The following is a 20,836-nucleotide window of genomic DNA, read 5'->3' on the forward strand; positions in this document are numbered from 1 at the left end:
GTTTGTGGCTGTTGTCTCCTTCGCAGCGTATTTCAGCTCGCTTGCATGCAGGTTGGAAGTCTGCACTTTTTCATCTTTATCAAGAGTCACGTATCGGTCTATCCATCCTCGTTATGATCTTCTCTCTTCACAGGAGAATGGAAGGTGGCATTGTCATTTTCTTTGACTGCAGGCCATACTTCCAGCAGTGGTGGCAGAGGTCTCCTTCCATGGTCCAGCAATAGAATGGCAACGGTAGCTCCAAGAGCCATAGAAGACTATGCATCAGGTCTGATGACAGAGCTCAAAGGCTCTAGAAGTTTCGATTTTATTCTTCCATATGGATGTATGTGTTCACGTGTATGCAGGTGTGATGTGTGTGTGAGAACATGCAAACCTGTGTGAGCATCCATGTGGGTATGGAAATATCAACTTGAAGTCACAGACAAAACGCCCATCCTTTATTATTGGACCCTTCTACTAATCAAGAGCCAGGAGCCTATATTGTTTTCTCCATCTGAAATTCCTGGCGTTGATTCTATTTTCTTGGTTGAACCTGGAGTAATGCAACTGATGAAACCATCTAAGCCTGTTGCACACGGAGGGGGAAAGCTAAGTCAAGAAACGGAGACCATGCTAGTTGTTCATGCATAGCCCCACTGGTGAACAAATACAAGTGTGTTACACAAAGTTCTTAGGAAGAGTGAATACTATAAAGAGTGCTTATTTTGTTTATGACACTCTCCACTTTGCAATTCAAGGGCAATAGTCTTCTGATTCTAATTATTTATCATCACTCAGTTTGCACTTATTGGTGTTATTAATTGCAGTGATGGTGATGATGTTAGTGGTGGTAGCGATGATGATGATGATGATGATGATGATGATGATATATGGTTTTATATTGTGCGGGTTGGCTTACAACCTTACTATACAGCTGAGGATAACTTTGAAATTCTGATTCTTCTGAGCTCTAGGATTACAAGTGTGTGCTAACAGGCCTGGGTTTTGCAATGCTAAGAATCAAGCCTAGTGGCCTTGTGTATGCTAGGCAAGAAATGTGCCAACCAAGCTAACATTCTCAATACCCAAATAGTAGTAGCATCAGTATTAATATTAGTACTAATAGTCTTCTGGTCTTTGGAGACATGGTCTGATTATATATCCCTGCATGGCCTGAAACTTGTGGCAATTATTCCTCCTTAGCCTGTGGAGTGCTAGGATTACAGGCGTAGACCAACTATGCCCGGTCAGTTTGCACCAATCCAATACTAGGAATTCAATGCCACTCAGGGCCGCACCAAATTTCTTCCTCAGTATTGAACAATTAGTACTGTCTGATGCTTCCCCCTGACCTCCAGTTTCATCAACCACAGTAACAGCCTTGGACGTAGAACTTCCGTGATGCTGCAGAGATCTTAGTGCAACCCCACTAAGATCTAATGTGTCACCTTCCCTTTCCAAAGAGGTCAGGGAACCTGTCTCCCAAACTGCTGCAGAGATCTTAGTGCAACCCCATCTCCCTGAAGTGGAGGCAGGGGAGTAAATGAATGGAGACGTGAAGGGCAACAAGGACATGCCTTACTTAGAGTACCTACCCTTCCTCCCCAGCTCTCACTGCCATGAATCCAAAAGCATCAGTATTCTCTGGCGAGTTCAGTCGGGCTGAAGCCCAAGTCCTCACTATGTACTTAGGTCGCTGATCCACTGAACACACTCAGCCGGTACACTGCAATATTTTGCTCTACGGAACACTGCATATGCAACAGGGCTCTCTTAAGATTATAATGGAGCTGAGATAGTCCTATGACCTAGAGACTTGTAGCCATGGTAACATTGTAATACAATGCATTATTCAGGTGCGGGTGGTGGGGCTGATGGTGTCAACAAACCTATGGCTCTGCCTGACCCAGGAAAGCATCGCTTGTGCAATCACGCACAGCCCTGACTGAATAATTGGTGACGGCAGGTGATGCCACTGGTTGATGTATATATTGAAATACATAATCACTATGCTTTGTGTTTTCCTCTATACAAAGAAAGTTTGCTGTTTGCTCCCCTTAGGCCAGGAACAGTCTCATACATGTCCAGCTTACTGCATCTCTTGACCACATTAAGAGAGTACGTGGGCCAGACATGGCGGCCTATACCCGTAATCTACTATGTGGGAGGTAAAGGCAGCCAGTTCAGGTGTTTATGTAGCATGTTTGAGGTCAGTTTGGATTACAGGAGACTCTGTCTCTCCTCTCCAGAGCCCCCAAAATAAAGGCCACTTGGAGTGAGGGCCCTGACAAGCTAGGATTGGGCAGACACATCCCACAAGTCATTTCAAAGAAATAAGAATGTACCTCATTCAAAACGTGACACATTGCAGAGAGCGAGGAACTATGGCATGCTCTGTCCTAAATGGGACATCTCTATCATCTAATGACCTAGGAGAAAAGGGGACAGAGCAAGAGTCAGAGGTCGGGGCGGGGGGGGGGGGGGAACTTCCATGAAATAACGTCTTCTGAACATGAGGGAGCCATTGTACTTATGACCTTACAGTGGCTGTGGTTTCTACATAAGGCCGGCACATAACCAAGGTAGTCAGAATTCCTGTATAGACACGGGAGGGCTTGGGAAGCCCCACGTGAAGGTTGCTGAGAGAGAGAGTCATTTCCTTTAGGGAACGTGTCCCTGGTGGACTGCGCATGCTCCGGTGGATGGCCTGACACCCACGTGCACAGGGCAACACTGACCGCATTGGGTGGATTATGGGAAGAGGACGTGAAGCTAGGAGCGGATGTGATTGGGGATTTCTCTGGGATTGGAGTGGGAGTGAGGCATTTATAGAATCACAATACATAATAAAAATATAATAAAATATTTATTATATTTTATATATAATATAAATATTTTATTATATATTATATATTATACATAATATATAATATAAATATATATAATATAAATATATTTTATATTTTATATATAATAAAATATAATAATAATATAATAAAAATAATAAACTTTTATTTAAAAAATACCCAGAACACATATTTGACCCAAATATGTGACACATGTTTGACCCAAACACCCAGTGACACATATTAGCATGTTCAGTGACCCTGGTAGAGTCTGAATTTATGTTGATCCCTATTTGATGAAGGACCAGCCGAAGTCCTTGATCCTGAATCACATTAAAAAAGACCAAAGAACATGCATGGGGGAAGCCTTGATTTTGGCCCAGGGCTAGTTTGTTCTTGATAGTGCTTGTCCCCAAAGCCCTTTCTATACACACCTGTCACATGAATGCTTGCTTAGTGATGGTAAAACCCCACTTTGCAATTTGATTTTTGTAACATGGAGGGAGTCTCAGAGCCCTGTGGTGCCACTTTCCAGTTTGTGGGTCTCGAGCCCCTTCGGGTTAGAGGGAGACAATTACTTTGGAGAAGCTTAGATGCTCTAACATCTTTTAATTTTCTGACCAAGGGCTGAAGAAAATCTTACTGAAAGTCACCTTGGTAATGTTTAAAAATGAAACACCGTAAGTGCGCTCTCTCTCTCTCTCTCTCTCTCTCTCTCTCTCTCTCTCTCACACACACACACACACACACACACACACACACACCACCACCACCACCACCACCACCACCACAAAAGGTACACAGGGCTAAATAAAGTTTAACTCCCAAAGGATTAATTTTTAAGGAATGAGTGTCTATTTGTTCTGCTCACAGGCTTCCCATCCTCTTCCATGCTAATTGAGAATCATTTGAGAATCATTGTTGCTTTGGATGAAAATGTGTGTGTGCCAAAACCCATACACACAGGTGGGAGAGAGGCATTCAGCTGTAACTTCTTCTGTCTTTCACTCTGTGTGCCAGTAGTGGCTGTGGAGGGACCAGGGCTGTGGAGAAAACTGGGCTGTGGAGGGAATCATGTCTCAAGGAGCTGAGGAAATGAAAGAGACACTCATTTTTCAACCTTTTATTGTTGCTGTTGAGCCTGTAACTCTAGCCTGCATGATGGCACAGGGCTTTAGGGTGAGGGTCCCTCCACTCGCTTTCTCTCCCATTGTAAGTCCATCTCAGAGTTAATCATTTTCTTCAAGGAGGGAGCGCTGTAATAAAGATAATTAAATTGAAATTCAATATAGTAGGGGCATCGCACTATAGCGCTGTATCAGATGAGGTTTCTGAGAGAAGCCATTTACCGGGAGGGTGGAGTGTATGGTATGTAATTAACAATTATGTTTGTCAGGGTTATGAAACAGAAAATTAATAACACAGAGACTGGGAAGCAGTGTGCAGAGCCACAGAATCAAGGTGACTAGACGAGCGTTTACTTTTCCCTCACAGTAGCATCTTCCATTTCCAGAAACAGAACATTAGTTCATGTGAATTTACTGACTGTTTTTTAAAAACGCCTCTCAATTTTAGTCTGGGAATTTATTTATTTTTCTCTCTGCAGCGGTTATTTTCAATCCTGACCTCATACTAGAATCCCCTGAAGAGCTCTGTAAATCCCGATGATGTCCAGGTCCTGGGCAGACACAGCAAAGCAAAAGCCCCGAGGTTGTGACTGGAGTGCCAGGATTTCAAAGTACTCTCCAGGTGGTCGCCATGGGCAGCCAAGATTGAAGAGTGTGGTAGTAAATATTTAATGTGATTGATTTCCCTAGTAGAAGTGTTAGGTTAAAAGCAAAGGCAAGGGGAAAAAAAGCAATTACATAATAAAGATTCACAGACTGTATTCGTCTTGACCAATGAAAAATTTCAGGATATGTCCACAGATAGAAGGGAGTCTTGAGACCGAATGGTGTAATGTTTAGACACCTTTGCTTCCAGCAGAAGCCCCTCTGAGAATCATGGCTCCTTCCCGTCATCCATTCCTCCGCTTCTTAGAATCCACGAATGTTTTCACATTACTCAATGAGCCTGGCCACGGAATTCTCCAAATGACTGTGGGCAGCAACTGACTCTCTCCTAGCCTGTCAGCCCTCTGGGAAGGCCCCGTGACAGAATAGGAGGCCAGCAAGGTCACAGCGATGATCCCTCACTGGGGAAACGGAGGCATGTATGCTTGGCAAATCGCCATTTGAAACTCGTCTGCAGATCTCAGAAAAACCGAGTACTTCTAACCCCAGACGATGCAGCCCCTGCTGCAGGGGAAAGCTGCCCCCGCTGTGTACAGTAAACATACACGCACATATAATTGATGGAACCGCAGACAACTTCGGGGTAAATAGCGTTTCTTTACTGGTCTCTGAATTTGAGCTGTCACCAAACTGGATTGTTGGTGAATTTATTATTCATTGGGTTTGCGTATTTTACTTTTGGTGAACTGTGTTTTTTGAAGCTATCTTCTCTGGATTTTCAATGAGATTTTATTGGGAACTTTTGGATCTAGCAATAGTGATCCATCGAATACATTTTCAAAAACCATCTATGAAGTAAGTGAACTTTGCCCACTTTCTGGAAGTTGAGCAAACCTTGTATTTAAGATGCTGGGGTGTGGAGTGGGATAGAGTTGGTCCGAGTCAGCTTGCGTGCTGAGAATCAGGTGCTAAAAATCCCTCTTTTTTTTTTTTTCCTCTTTCAGTTTTGACATAAACTGTTGGTTAAGGATAAATTAGATACCACATTGTATTGCCTGTCGTGTTTGGAGAGGACAACACATTTCCATCTGGCCATAGCCAGTGAGATCCTAACCATTTCTTTTTACACTTAGCCACATGTGATGCAGCCCCAGGCTTCTTACTCAAGTCAGTTTTTCCCGGTGCATATTTTTCTGCAGAGATTATTCTGATCTTCCTGACAGCGAATGAAAAGAATGAGGAAAAGCAATTATGCATTTGACTAAGAACAAAAGACCAAGCCTATTAAAATATGAATGCTTTGAAATTTAAATTGGGTTAATCACATTTATCAATACAACTCATTTTTAATTTGCTTTCTCTTTTATTAAATAACTACTGCCTAAATTGGAAGACCATGACTGTATTTATGTAGGCAATGATGTAACCAAATAAGTGTAATACAGATTTGCAATCCTGGTGCCTTCAACTCTAACTAGTAGTGTCCATGATATGTATGTAGACAGGACAGGCTGTTTTCTACAGACACCAGCTTTGGGGCCAGGAGCATGAAAAGGTAGATGAAGCACTTGCTAGGCAAGCATGAGATCTTGAGTTCTATTGTCAAACCTTGAAATCTCAGCATTGGGACCAGGAGACAAGCAGATCTCACCACCTGATGAGATCCAGGCCAATGAAAGGCCTTGTGCCTTGTTTTTGCAATGGTGTAAGGCTCCAGACTAATCACATACACAAGTGCAGTAGGGTAAACACACACACACACACACACACACACACACACACCAAATGTAATAAAAACAAAACAAAACCCCCTTTTCTTATCAGGTAGTGGCAGCTCACGCATGGCTCACCACTTTTTCAGTGACCTTTTGGGATACTGCCTAGATGCTTCAAGATCCTGCTTTAGCCCGAGTATAAAAGGAGGCCCTGTGAGATTGGAAAATGGTCCTTTTGATTAGGAGGCTGGGAGGTTGAGAAGGTGCAGTGGGACCCTGGCCTGAGCTAGATAATCATAGTGAGTTCTTCTTCATCACGTTGCATCTTCAGTGGGCTGTCGTCGGCCCCTTCCCCCAAATGTACACACACCAAGAATCATACAGGAAAACCCTAACAAGCACCCACAACTGCTGCTCACCTCAGTAGCAAAGGGCAAGACACTTAACCTAAGACGCCACCCCCACGCCCCACCCCCAAGATCAGAGATAGCAGCAGAGTCTATGGCTACCTAGTCCTGCTTACTGGAGAAGGGCCTTCCAGGCAGGAAACAAATGCTCAAGTGGATAACTGAAGAAAGCAAAGAAGTGTCGGGTTCTTTAAGAAAGCAGCAGTTGTAAATGACAGGAAGATTTTAAAAGTTGTTAAATATCACTTATATGAAATTATTTTCATACCTAGTGAACAGTAAGAATTTGATGAAATCATTGCAGAAGTTGGACTGGGAATCACATTGAGTCATTTCAAGCTTGTAGCCAGCTATTTAAAAAAAAAAAGGAATAAGATCAAATTTAGTTTTAAATACTTCAATATTTTAAATACTTGGAAGTACAAACAAATATTTAAGTTTTATTTTTGCCACAATTTTAGAATATACACAAAACAAAAATATTTGAAACCAAACCCCAAATAGATATTCTCAAGCTTCTCCCTGCTAGACACAGCATCTCTATCCATTTATATATTTGGAAAATGTTTATTAGCTTAGGAAGAGCTAGGTGTTCTTATGGTATTTTTCTTGTTTCCCTCCCTCTACTCCTCAGCCCTCCCCCGCCCCCAGGCTATTTCCCACTTTCAGGTCACATGTGATATAACAGGGTTAAAATTACTTTCTCTGTGTTTTCCGAAATGAAGCCCAATTTGAACATAGACTATCTGAGGGATGAAAAAATGGCTCAGTAGAACCTGAATTTGACTTATCTGAACCTACATGAAGCTGAGCAAGGGCCTGTACCTCTGTAATCTCAGTTCTCCTCCAGTGAGAAGAGAGGCAGAGACAGAAATTCTCAGAGCTCTGACTAGTCAATTTTGCCTGTATAGCAGCAGACAGTAGAGAAACCCTGTCTTAGACATGGTGGAGGGTGAGGACTGATACCTGAAGCTGCCCTTGGTCATATATACATGTGCTGTGGTGCAGTTTTACACACACACACACACACACACACACACACACACACCTGAAAAATGTATAGGATATGTATATGTCTAACTAATGAAAAGTCTGTCTCATCTATATGCGAACCTATCAGCCTTCTATTTCTATCTATCTATCTATCTATCTATCTATCTATCTATCTATCTATCATCTATCTAATATCTATCAATCATGTTTATCATCTATCATCTATCTAGAGCCCATCTATTTATCTACTATCTATCTACCTACCTACTTACCTATCTGCCATCTATCTATCATCTATCTACCTGCATCCATCCATTCACCTCTCTTCTATCTATCATCTGTTAATCTAGCCATCTATCATCTACCTATCACCCATCTAGAGGCAAGAGTGAACTCGTTTCTCTTCCGCATGCCACCTTCCTTTTCTTCCTCCTCTATCTGTTCACAGTAGTGTATGAATATGCATTTCCCTTTCAGAGAATCACAGAGTGGAATATTCATCAAGAGACAAGATGTAGTAACAGTATTCTGGGGAATGGATGCATCTTTGTGCACGCATCTGTAAACCCCCGCAGCCAAGGAAGCCCTTTATAGGTTTTAGGTAAGTATAAAACTAAATATAAGGGAGGTTGGGCAATTGCCACTCACTTCTGTTTCTCATTTTTATTTCATGATATAGAATAAGTCAGAACAAAAAGAAAAGTGAGAGGTATACAAGATAAATAATCCTTTGTAGCCAAACCCTGAGAATCTGAAATATTAAGACACGGTCATTTATAGCTGCATGTACCAACCACGCCTTCCTTTCCTGCACCACGCTTCACTTCCATGGACATTTCTCTGGAATGCCCCATCACCTGGTTTGCTTTCCACATGAGATGTGTGGATGCTGAAGATTCCATGGCCCTTGGTCGTTGAGGCTGCATGTACCGCACCGCTACAAAGCTGGTTTTCCTTCTGAACTTTCCCTGCCACTGCCTTTGTTTCCCATGGAAGGCGAGATGACAAGGCTTTTCCAAATGCATTTTCTTATTTTCCGCAATATGTATTTTTTCAGTCCCACGCTGACAGCTTTATTCCACAGCGCAACGGCAGTTGCTAAGCTTTCCTGAACAATGCCATCCCTGTGAAATCACTCAGGGAAGACAGGCTTACAGAGACAGATTTCAGCCTCAGAAAGGATGTAACAAATCACGGTGTGGGAGGAGAAAAACATAAAAATGATGAAGTGTACCTTGATGGGAGTGTGTTTTTAATCACCACCTTCAAAACCAGGCAAAATTCTAGAAACTTCTTCAGTGGAGTCTACACTTATAAAGTCCAGTGCTTTCTTGGTGAGGGATTTAAACACCTCTCCCCTCCCCCCTCTTTTTCTCCCCCCACACTGGTCCTCTTGACCACACACCTTCCTCTTCAAGGGGCCAAATTCCAGACCTGGGCCTTTTCAAGGACTAGGGGTGCCCAGCATTTCCATAATGAGGCATCCCCCAGTCTTCCTGCCTTCTGAAGGATTTGTGTATAAATGCCTGTCAGCTTTGCAGCAGTGAGGCAGCTTCCTGAATTGCTTAGAGCCAGCTTCCAGTTGCCAGCCTCTGAAGTGGCATTAAAGCAATGTTCCTTTCTTAATGAGAATTAAATTTACTTTTAGGCAAACCCTCTGGCTGGCAATAAGTGTTCCTTGGGCTTGCTACTGGCTCTCTCTTCCTTGGTAATTGCTCTGTTGCTAGTGACTACTCAGTCCTTCCCTTAGGATGGAGAAGCTTTGAATGTTTGTGTCTTATGCTTAATTTCAAAACCAGGAAGGGCATGAACACTCTTCAAGTCTTTGAGTAGGGCCTCTCCTCAATTCTGGAACAAATCGGTATGGTTTTGAGGTTGTGACAGACTATGTAGATTTGAATCCTGACCTCACTTCACATAGCAGGACTTGAACAAAACAGTCATCTACCTGTGGGTCAAAATCTATCCCAGCACCTTTAGCTAAGAATAGAATTTTCGTGTGTGTGTGTGTGTGTGTGTGTGTGTGTGTGTGTGTGTGTGTATGTGTGTGTGTGTGTGTGTGTGTGTGTATGTGTGTGTGTGTGTGTGTGTGTGTGTGTATGTGTGTGTATGTGTGTGTGTGTGTGTGTGTGTGTGTGTGTGTGTGTGTGTGTGTTTCTAGAGACTGAACCTAGCACCATAAGGTGTTAGGCCAGCACTCTTATCAGTCTCCCCCACCTTTCTTTCTTTTAAGAGAGAGTCTTCCTCAGGATGGCCTTTATTTCACTCTGTAGCTTCAGCAGTCTTTAAATATAAGATCCTCCTGCCTTAGTCTCCCGAGTAGCTAGGGTCATAGGCCTGTGAGAGGCGTGAATAATTTCACATTTTAAAATACTTAGAAGAAGAGGATGTTACACTGTCTACCAGGAGGAGCACCTCGCAAATGACTGAGCCCCAACATTTATGTCGGGCTGCTCACAAACATGTGCAAAAACAGCTCCAGGGAATCTGCTGCCCTTTCTGGCTTTCACTGATACATGTATGTGTGAGCATGCATGCACCAACACAAACACACACACACACACACACACACACACACACACACCTTAAAAATGTTTAGGTGGTGGCAGTTTATGATGTGAGAATGATCTGAGATTCTAATTTTGGCTTCCATAAGTGACGTCTTCTTGGAATTCAGCCATGTTTGTTATGTCTGCGTGAGCTACAGTTGTTTAATGCCACAGTGGTAGAGTGGATAGTCACGAGTGGAACCTAACTACATCAGTGCCATTGCGATCCACAGAGTCCAAAACATTATCATCTGCCTCTTTATATAGAAAAACTTGCAATGCCTGGTTCAAGTGTTTGATTGATCGTGGGCACATCAATTTCTTCTCACAACCTCAATGACTTCATCAATAGAAAGGGATTGATCACCCAGCAAATCACAGGACTATTGTAAGGAACAAATGGGGTCATTGATCCCCCAACACTCAGAAAGCTCACTGTTAAAAGTAAAGGTGGGATGACTAGTTATTAGTTGTACTGCTCTTAGAACCGTTTTGTTCTTTTACTCGTTTCACTGAATCTATTTTTAAATGGATGATGTATGTTCTATGCAATAAATTTGCTTGTGTTAGTATGAATTTAAGATAGTCATTTAAAAGAATTTATTGTTTCTAAATATTCAGTTGGCTATTATAAGTCAGGTACTTGTCTCCTAATATAGGTTATATGAAAATGAAAGTCCCCCATTCTTTCAGAGTCTTCCAGGAACATCTTAGAGTCATATTTATAAAAGTGTCCCCCTTGATCCCACTCTGGACATATCTACACGTTTGTTTTAATCATTTCCAGATTGCCAATTGGAGACCGAGTAAACTGTATATTCTCCAATCCAGTTGGGCTTTTGCAAGAGGTTTGCATACAGAATGAAAGGGGAAAATTGGGTTATTTATTATTCTTGTCAAACATAAATTATTTTATATATATATATATATTAACATGCTTAAGAGTTTAGGAGAGGTCTTCAAAAATTCCACCTTAAGTCTGAGCCTGCAAACTCATCCGTGGATAAAAATCCAATAAAGATTTCTCTGCTGACAGGATGAAGGCATTTGCCATGCTGCTAATGAAGGAGGGAATAGAGGAAATCCATTTGGTTATTTTCTGATTCCTGTCCAAAAGCAATTGCCTCCCGCTGTGGTTTGTTCTTCGCGCTCACACAGCGCTGGGCCATGTCCAAACCCTCCATCTATTTTGATCTAGGAGAGCTAACTTCTTTGATGTGTATCTGTGGCTCCTAAAGGACTGTGCCAGGTTTAATCAAAGGTGCATAGCTTCAGCAAAAATAAATGACAAGAAATGATCATAGTGTCACAAGCAGGGGTTTTCAGCAGGCTGCAGACTTTGCTGGAGCCGCCCCCTCACACCTCCCTGCTTCATATGATAAGTAGAGGAACCCCAGAGTATCTCTCTCAGAAGAAATAATTTCAGGAAAACAGAACAAAGAGAATCTTCTCAAGTTATCCCTTCCATTTCACTGTGCAATCGATATTCTTGTGGCTGAAGTGGCAGAGGCCAGCACTGTTATGTAGGGTCCTATCAATGAGTGTGTGAGCCCAGAGCGGCCGTTCAGCTTGGTACTAGGGTCTTTGGGGCCTCAGGAGGAGTATGCTGGGGACAAGCATGAGTACTGTCATGTCAGAGCCTATCCTAGCTGCAGGGAAGCAAGTGGTCGCTTAGTGACTTTTTAAAATGAAAAAAAAAAAAAAAAGTGAGGCTGGCCATATGTTACCAGTTGATCTACATGACAATGGCAGAGCAAGGTGTCCCCAGAAGCTCTCCATTGACTGTCACCAAAGTGTTTCCCACACAATTAGATCTTTTCCCTCTAAAAATGTTTTGGTTGTCCATATCCAAATATGCATATACTGTTGTCAGATCACACAAAGTGGATGATATAATACGGTGACATATGAAACCCATCGTCTTCTTATTGCTATAATCTGAGGTGCTGGGGTGTGGTAGGCAAGTTCTCAGTCCCCAAGCTATGCCTCCGGCTCTAATCTTTTCTTCCTAAAGTGTGGTCATGCTCATATTTTATGTGTATGAAGAAGTAAGTACAGGCGCATGATTATGTGTTTGCCCAAGCAGGCAGAGGCCAGACATGGACATCAGATGAGGTTTCCTCAATAGCTCTCACCATATTTTCTGGGACATGTTTTTTTCTAGCAAATCCAGAGCTCACTGATGTCTACACTGGCTGACAATCAAGCTCTGCTCACCTCATGGTCCTTCATTTCCATTTTTTTTCTCTTTCATACACCTCTGATCACTATTTTATTGCTTATTTCTGCTTCTCCCACCCACATATAAGTCCCACAAGACCAGGGAAGTTCATTCAATTTGCTGCTATCTATTGCCTTACAAAAACTGGTCTGAACAACCTGCTGAATGGATGGTTGGCAGGTAGGATGGATAGGTGGATCTACGAAACTTCCAAGCAAAAAGAGTATAGATAAAATGTGGTTATTCCGTGACCATCTGTCACATGCCTGGAAGCCCAGTTACTTTGACAGTTCAGACAGGAGGATAGCAAATGGAAGGCTAGCTTTGGCAACAAAGTGGGATGCTGGCCTACAGTGAGTGTATAGCCATCTTTATCACTATCAGGTAACAGCGAGCTTGTTTTTTATATCTATCCATAGTGTGACGATGAATCTTGGTTTTCAGCTTGTCGAACCCTTGAAAGTTGCCTAGAGTGTCAGTCAAGCACCATCTTGGCTATGTTTGTGGTCAAGTTTCCAGAGAGAGCTGTGGGTCAGTAAATTGATGAAAGAAAGCACATTCTGAATGTGGATAGTGGCATTGAAGAGATTGCACTTGGATGAAACAGAAAACTAAAGAAGGAAGTGGCTCCCAGGCTCCCCTGGGCAAATGCATTTTCTTCTGCCATATGCAATGTACATCAGATTCTTTCATCATCAGCCTTTGAGTGATGCAAACATGTACTAGTGACGCTCAGGGAGGCTGCATCAATGGTCCCTCATGTCCTGAGCCTCCAGTTTCTTGAATAGAGAATCTACTGTTTCCTCAGTTCTCCAGCTGACAAATGGCCTTTGTGGAATTATCAGTCCTCTGAATGTGCGATCTAACAAATTCATTCTTATGCCCATACATGGTGGTTTGAGTGACCATGATCCCCGTGGGCTCATATGTTTGAATGTTTGGTCCCCAGCTGGTGGAACTGTTTGGGATAGATTAGGAGGTGTGTCATTATTGGACGTGATGTGTTACTGGGGGTGGGCTTTGAAGTTTCAAAAGGCTTCGTCACTCCCAGTATGCTCTCTGCTGCTGGCTTGTGGATCAAGATGTGAGCGCTCAGCTTTCCTGAGGTTATGGAGTCTAACCCTCTGAAACTGTAACCTCTCAAACTTTTCGCGTGTGTTTACAAGTTGCCTGGGTTGTTGGTATTTTTATCACAGGAATAGAAAAGTAGCTAAGAGATCATATGTACATATTCTATTGGTTCTGTTATCATTCATTCATTCATTCATTCATTTTTGAGAATGTTGACTAATTCATCATTCTTCTAACTAAATAAAGAAAGCTATGCTGGTTAATACTGCCAACTTGATAAGAAGCCAAATCCACTGGGAGGCAAACCTCTGTGTTTGTGAGTGAGTTTCTAGATGGTGTTAACTGAGGTGGTATGGCATGGCATTTAATTCTAGGCTTATAGTTTCAGCAAGGAGGACATGGTAGCAGCAGCGGAGGCTGGAGGTGTGGCTTTATTGGATGAAGTGTGTTACTGGGGTAGGGCTTGGAGATTTCAAAAGGCTTCAGTCATTCCCCATGAGCTGGATTCTAGGGATGAATTAAAAGGAGAAAGCCAGCAAAGCACTAGTACACCTTTCTTTCTCCCCCTAACCCCCTGCTTCCCCTCCTTCTCCTCCTCCTCCTCCTCCTCTTCCTCTTCCTCCTCCTCCTCTTCCTCCTCCTCTTCCTCCTCCTCCTTCTCTTCCTCCTCCTTCTCCTCCTCCTTCTCTTTTTTCTCCTCCTCCTCCTTCTAATTCTAATTCCTCTCTCTGTCTCTGTCTCTGTCTCTGTCTCTCTCTCCCTCCCTCCCTCCTTCCCTCCCCCACAAACCTGGGCTACAGTGTGACCAGTTGCCTCCACACATGGCAACAGGCATGGACCTCTGGAACTACAAACCACAACAAACTCCTTCCTACTTAAGTTTTTATGTCAAGAATTTGATCGCATCACCAAAAAAAACAGCAACAACAAAAAAAAAAATAAGACAACAGCTGTTACCTTTACGAGCGAAATGCATCATTAAACACAACTTGACGTTTAATCAAAGGACGTCTGAAACAACATACAGCAAAACGCAACATTTTGTGCCTATGTCCGTGAACACATCACAAGCGTGCTCAGCTGTGTACATATGAACAACACCTAAAGAGGGACAGGCAAAGGTTATTCTGCTGGTGTTAAAGGAACATGTAACCTCACTTCTTCTAAGTCTGGAGCAGTCTGGAACATTCTCAAGATGGGTGTGGCTCACATCGCACAGAGGAGAAGCCTTTGACCCCCACAAGCAGGTTCCCCTTAAGCCTGTCTATACCATGATGGTGCCATTGTGGAAGGAAGAAAGCCTTTCTGCGGCTTCAGCCTCTCTGTGATTCATCTGCCAGGTTCTTGGCTCTTCTTTCTCCCAGTATGTTAATTATGTCAAAGCCAATTAGGAGATGGTGTTTTTTATGAAATCATTCAAACAGCACTCCTGTGGAAAAAATGACTTCTTTAAACAGAGAGTAGCTAGAAGCTAAACCATAAAGTATTGATTTTTTTTCTACCTGTTTAATAGAATCATCTGAAGTTTTAATAAAGCCTATCGGAAAATTTTTATGACTTCTTAAAACAATAATACTTTAATAGCTGCTATGGCTTCTCTGTGTTCGTTAGCCACTCACATTAGCACTTTAAAGTTTAAAGAACCTCCCCTCAGAGCTCAGGGGGTCAGCATGGCTTCTTTGTAATGCATGTAACTTTTTAATACATACAACTTCAATATAACAAACTTTCTCATACAATATAGTTTTATGTTTTCCCTTACCAACTTCTACTAGATCTTCCCCACTTCCTCAGCCTCAACCAACTTCATTCTTTCTCTCAAAAGACACAAAGAGAGACCCCCCCCCCCACAAGAACGCAAATGGAATCAAATGAAACAAACAAAAAGATGGAAAAAAAAATGCCAAAGCAAACCAGAATGAAACAAAAAGCCCACATAGAAAACATGGAGTTAGTTCTGTGTTGGCCAACTACTCCTGGGCATGGGGCGTGCCTTGGAATATTGTTGATAAATCCCAGTGACACTCTATTGGAGAAAACTGTTTTTTTCCCAGCAGACAACCATTGCAAATAGCCTCTTGGTTAAGGGTGGGACTTCGTGCCTACTACTCTCTCTTAGTGCTGAGACCTGGTCTGGCTTGAACTTGTGCAGGTCTTGTGTGTGCCGCCAGCGTGTCTGTGAGTCATGTGTGCATCCATCCCGATGTGTTCTTTCTTAGGACAGAGAGCTGTATGTAAATTATATGAGGGAAGAAATAACTGACATGATATACTGTCCTACATTTTACTAAATGCCTCCAAAGCATTTCCGGTTGTTTATAAGATTTTCATAGCATTTGATGCGATCGGTGAAATGTGTACCGTGAGTTACAGTAGACAGGAAGACAGCAAGTCAGCTACAGGGCAGGAGTGCTAAGAGGAGAAAGAAAATCCTCCCTTGCAGCTCTTCCTACTCCTGTACTCTTCAGAACAGAAGAGAAACCATTCTCAGGTGGCACCCAGCCAATCTCTAACTCAGAATCAATTGCTTTGCCAACAAGGAACACAAAAGATGTTCATTGTTTGCAAACCGACTTCCCTGCAAGGGTGCCTTGTCTCCACACTTGCTGACGGCAGGTTCAGACATCGCTGTGGCTGCTCTGTGCTGCCTTTTCTCCTGCGCCCTGTTTCCAAGGCTTTCTGGAAGAAAGTAAATCTGCCTCCCATCCCGAGGACAGGGAGACTTTCCACTTCCCAGTGTGATCTCTTCATTACTGCTGCGGACCGCAGCAGGCGATTGTTCTGGAAGACAGTAGCCGATATAATTATCTACACAAAACAAGCCAGTGGGTGGCCTTTGGATTTTTTGAAGTTTTTGTTTTTAAAATTTGTGTACAGTCTTTTTATCTCCACATGGTGTAGCCAGATAGATTTGGGGGATACTGATGGTGATGTCTCTCTCTCTCTCTCTCTCTCTCTCTCTCTCTCTCTCTCTCTGTGTGTGTGTGTGTGTGTGTGTGTATGTGTGTGCAAGAGAGAGAGAGAGGGGAGAGGGGAGAGGGGAGAGGGGAGAGGGGAGAGGGGAGAGGGGAGAGGGGAGAGGGGAGAGGGGAGAGGGGAGAGGGGAGAGGGGAGAGGGGAGAGGGGAGAGGGGAGAGGGGAGAGGGGAGAGGGGAGGGGGAGAGGGGAGAGGGGAGGGGGAGAGGGAGAGGGGAGAGGGGAGAGGGGAGGGGAGAGGGGAGAGGGGAGAGGGGAGAGGGGAGAGGGGAGAGGGGAGGAGAGAGAGAACACAAAGGAAGAGAACTGGGCAACTGCTTCATCTTTAATGCCTCTCTTCCTCTTTACTAACTTCTAGAGGGAAGACAGACTGGGAAACTGGAAATAATAGAATAAGATTTATTGTTATTTATTATTATTAAGTCTCAGATTTATTCCTTCCCAGAGGTATCATCACAGGTACCTCTCCTCATCTTCACTTCCCAGCTATTCTCTGGGATCTCAGGTCCCTCCTGCCCCTGAGCTCGAAGGTCCCTGATGAGCCCACAACCTTCCGTGCGGCCTTGCTGCCCCCTTGTTAGCCGCCAGCATCGTGTGTGTCAGCTGGGATCCTGACCATTGCTGTGTGGATAGGAAACATGTATTCTTAGCTCCCGACGACCCTACACAGACTTTTATATATAGTCAGGCTGTCACTTGGAATGTGTAATAGATTTATTATTTCGAAGATTTATTTTACTTTTATATGTTTCTTCCCACCCCCTCCATATGCCACATGTCTGCAGGTGCCTACAGAGCCCTGAATAGAACTTCAGACATCTGAAAGTAGACTTCCGGGAGACTATGAGCTATCCAGCATGGTGCAAGGAACTGAATTCAGGTCCTCTGCAAGAGCAGCAAGCAGGTTTTTAAAAAATTTTATTTAAATTTTTTCATACAATGTATTTTGATCATGTTTTACCCCTTACCTAATTCCTCCTAGAGACCCCTACCTCTATACCCACCAATTTCATGTGCTTTTCTCTCTCCTTTTAAAACTTTTTATTGATTCTTTGTGAATTTCACAACATGCAGCCCAATCACACTCGTCTCACCATCCCTTCATATCCACCCTTCACCCTTGCTACCACCCCCAAGAGAAAACAAAAAATAAAGCAAAATAAAGAAAACAAAACCATCTCACCGTGAAAACGGCAGTATGTCATGAAGTGCCCCACAGTGTGCCCTTCTGCCCAAACAGCTTTACTTGCAAGTGTTTGTGGCCCTCAGCAGCAGCCAGGGCAAGGATGTCACCATGGGCTCAGGTGGCAGCACAGGCCACGCAAATCGGTTTGTCCCTTGGTGTCAGCACAGCTCCTGAACAGCAACTACTGTTCCCCCATCATACATTCACTCAAAGTAGTGGTACCCACTACTTTCTCTCTCTCTCTCAAACCAAAATCCAAAACAAACTAAAAAAAAGACAAAAAAAAAAAACCCCAAAAACAAACAAAAATAAAAACAACAAACAAACAACAAAAAGCCCCAAAACTAAACCAAAACCAAAATCTAAAAACAAACAAAAAAAATAAATCGAACAAACAACCCCCCCCCAAAAAAAAAAAAAAAAAAAAGAAAAAACTTCACAAAAACAAATATCAAAACAAATAAGTTAAAGCGTAATTTTGTATATGGAAAAAAAAAAAAAAAAAAAAGTCCCAACAATCAAGTAACACTGAGTTCATGATGTGTTGGATAACTAGCCATGGGCATGCGGCCTGCCCGGGACAGAGGCCGATAGACCCTGTGACATTCCCTTGGAGAAAACTGAGTATTTTCCCTGTGCCCATGGCGGCCATCAATTGCAGATAACTTCTTAGTTAGAGATGCACCCCCATGTCTCCTTCTCCCTCTCAGTGCAGTAAGGGTTATTGAAGTCAGAGTCATCTCTCCCATCCCATACAGTATGATTTTTAAATAAAGTCCACAAAATGTCTAGATATTCATTGTGAATATGCAAGTACACAAAAGTACAAATATATAAAAATGAATTAAACTGTTTCCAAAAAAGTTGCTTCTCTCTCTCTCTCTCTCTCTCTCTCTCTCTCTCTCTCTCTCTCCCTCCCTCCCTCCCTCCCTCCCTCTCTCTCTCTTTCTTTCTTATCTTTCAGGGTTTTACTATGTAATCCTAGATGGCCTATATCTCACTGTGTAGACTAAGATACCACAGAGATCTACCAGGCTCTCCTTGCTGCTGAGATTAAAGCTGTGCCCCTAACCCTGCCACGAAAAAGATATTTTGAGCCTGCTATTGTTTTATTATGTGTGACTGCGACTGAAATGCATTTAGTGCACTGTATTTTCTTATGATGGCTTTTACGTGGAAGTCACTATTTAGGATGCTACATTAATGTGTCCAACTGAAATGGTATTTTCTATTTTATTACTTTTGAACACCGAGCTGAACTATGATTACTATCTATAGAAATCTGGAATGGTTTTTAATGTAGTTTCTAGAATGCTGTTTGAAATGATAAACCCATTGTTAGAGAGGAGAAGCAGTTCTAAGAAAAAATACTTTTTGCATTACCAAGTCAAAGGACATTCATAGCATCTCAAGTCAAAGGACATTCATAGCATCTCAAGCTAAACCTGTGTAGTCGGGACCACCATCCGTCACTAGAATGTGCTTTTGCAAAGGCACATTATTTAGCGCCTGAGAATTACTGATCTCCAGTTGTTATGAAATATTACTATCTCAAAAGTCTTGGATAAAAGCTAGGTGTGGTGGCTCTTACTGTTAGTCCCTGTACCTGCCAAGTAGAGATAGGTGGATCTCTGTTAAGTTTGAGATTAGTCTGGTTTACGTAAGTTCCAGACCAGCCAGAGCTACACGATGAGACCCCCATCTCAAAAAGAAATAAAGAATAAATGAAAATAAAGTGAAACTTGTAAGCACTTAGAGTCCTGATTCCATTTAGTAATATAATGAGTCAATTTACCTAAATGTGGATGCTTTGAGGTTGTAAAAATGTTATCAAATTGCCACAACTATTTCTGCTGACGAATCAAAGGCTGAACAAAGTATGCCTAGGTTCTATTTTCTCATACCAGATATGTGCTCATGTAACTGTACTTTTTAGCTACGTTACTGGGTTCTTATGCCTACCACCCTTCTCCACCCCAATCCCTTCTAACCCAACATTAGGTAGGAGAGAAAGGTTAGAAGAAAAAGAGGGCATAGGTCTCTTTAGACTACTTCCTGTTGACTAGCAACATGGAGTTCCTCTGGGCAAGTCCAGTCTTTGTCATCAAAATATCTCCAACCAGCAAACTAGCAATTTAGTAAAGTCAGCAAAACAGCAATCCTAACAGCAGGAACCAGGGGTAGCAGCTCGGAAGCATCAGCCACTACAGCCTCTCAGGGCTCTGGGCTCCCTAGACTCACCAGAATACCAAACTTAAATATCTTCAGCTGGGAGAATCACGCCCCTGCTAGAGCATGAAACAAATTATAATTAGCTGCTGGACAATCTGAAGCAGTCCCATATCCCACTCCTGGGATTAAAGCAAAAACATATTCACATAACTTCTTTTTTTAAAAAAAAGGAAACCGAAATTCTCTCTACATGTTCATCTAATTCCTTGTGACATAGAGGTTTGGTCTTTTGCTATTTACGGTAATGCTGAAGGCTGACCCTCATGGACAATGAGCTTGGTCCCAATGACAAGAGAATCTGCACTTCAACCCAAGTGATGGCTGCTATGTGACCTTGCCCTGCCCAATTTATCCCTGATTGGTAAAGAACAGTGCCCACAGCCTATAGCTGGGCAGAACTGAGATATAGACAGGATTTGGGGGTCTGAGGAGAACCACAAGAGGAGAGAAGAAGGTAGAGAGAGGGGAAGAAGCCATGGAGGTAAGAATCTTGAGATCATGGACATGAGAGCTGGCGAACTGAAGTAAAGCGCAGCCCAGATGGACCATGTACGCCACATTGTGGAGTTGGTTACTGACAGGAAAGTAGACATAATAGCATAGAGGGTAGCTATCTGCTCAGCTCTCCTGCTGATTAAAGCTTATTATAAATATAAAATTTGTCTGTCTTTTATGCAGCAACTGAACGATCAAAGGCAGGGTAGAAGTTCAAGATTGAGATTAAATATTTTCTACAACAATGTAACATTTTTTTTTTTTTTTAAAAAAAAGGAAACCAAAATTCTCATTACATGTTCATCTAATTCCCTGTGATGTGCTTGTCACTCTGTCCCACAATCAAGTCAAATTCAACATGGCTACAACAAAGCAAGCCTTTACATTCTTCTGGAATTATGTGTGTTGGCGGCTTCTATCTCATTCAACC

The sequence above is a fragment of the Arvicanthis niloticus genome, chromosome 8, assembly GCF_011762505.2.
Source record: "Arvicanthis niloticus isolate mArvNil1 chromosome 8, mArvNil1.pat.X, whole genome shotgun sequence".
Taxonomy (NCBI): Eukaryota; Metazoa; Chordata; class Mammalia; order Rodentia; family Muridae; genus Arvicanthis; species Arvicanthis niloticus.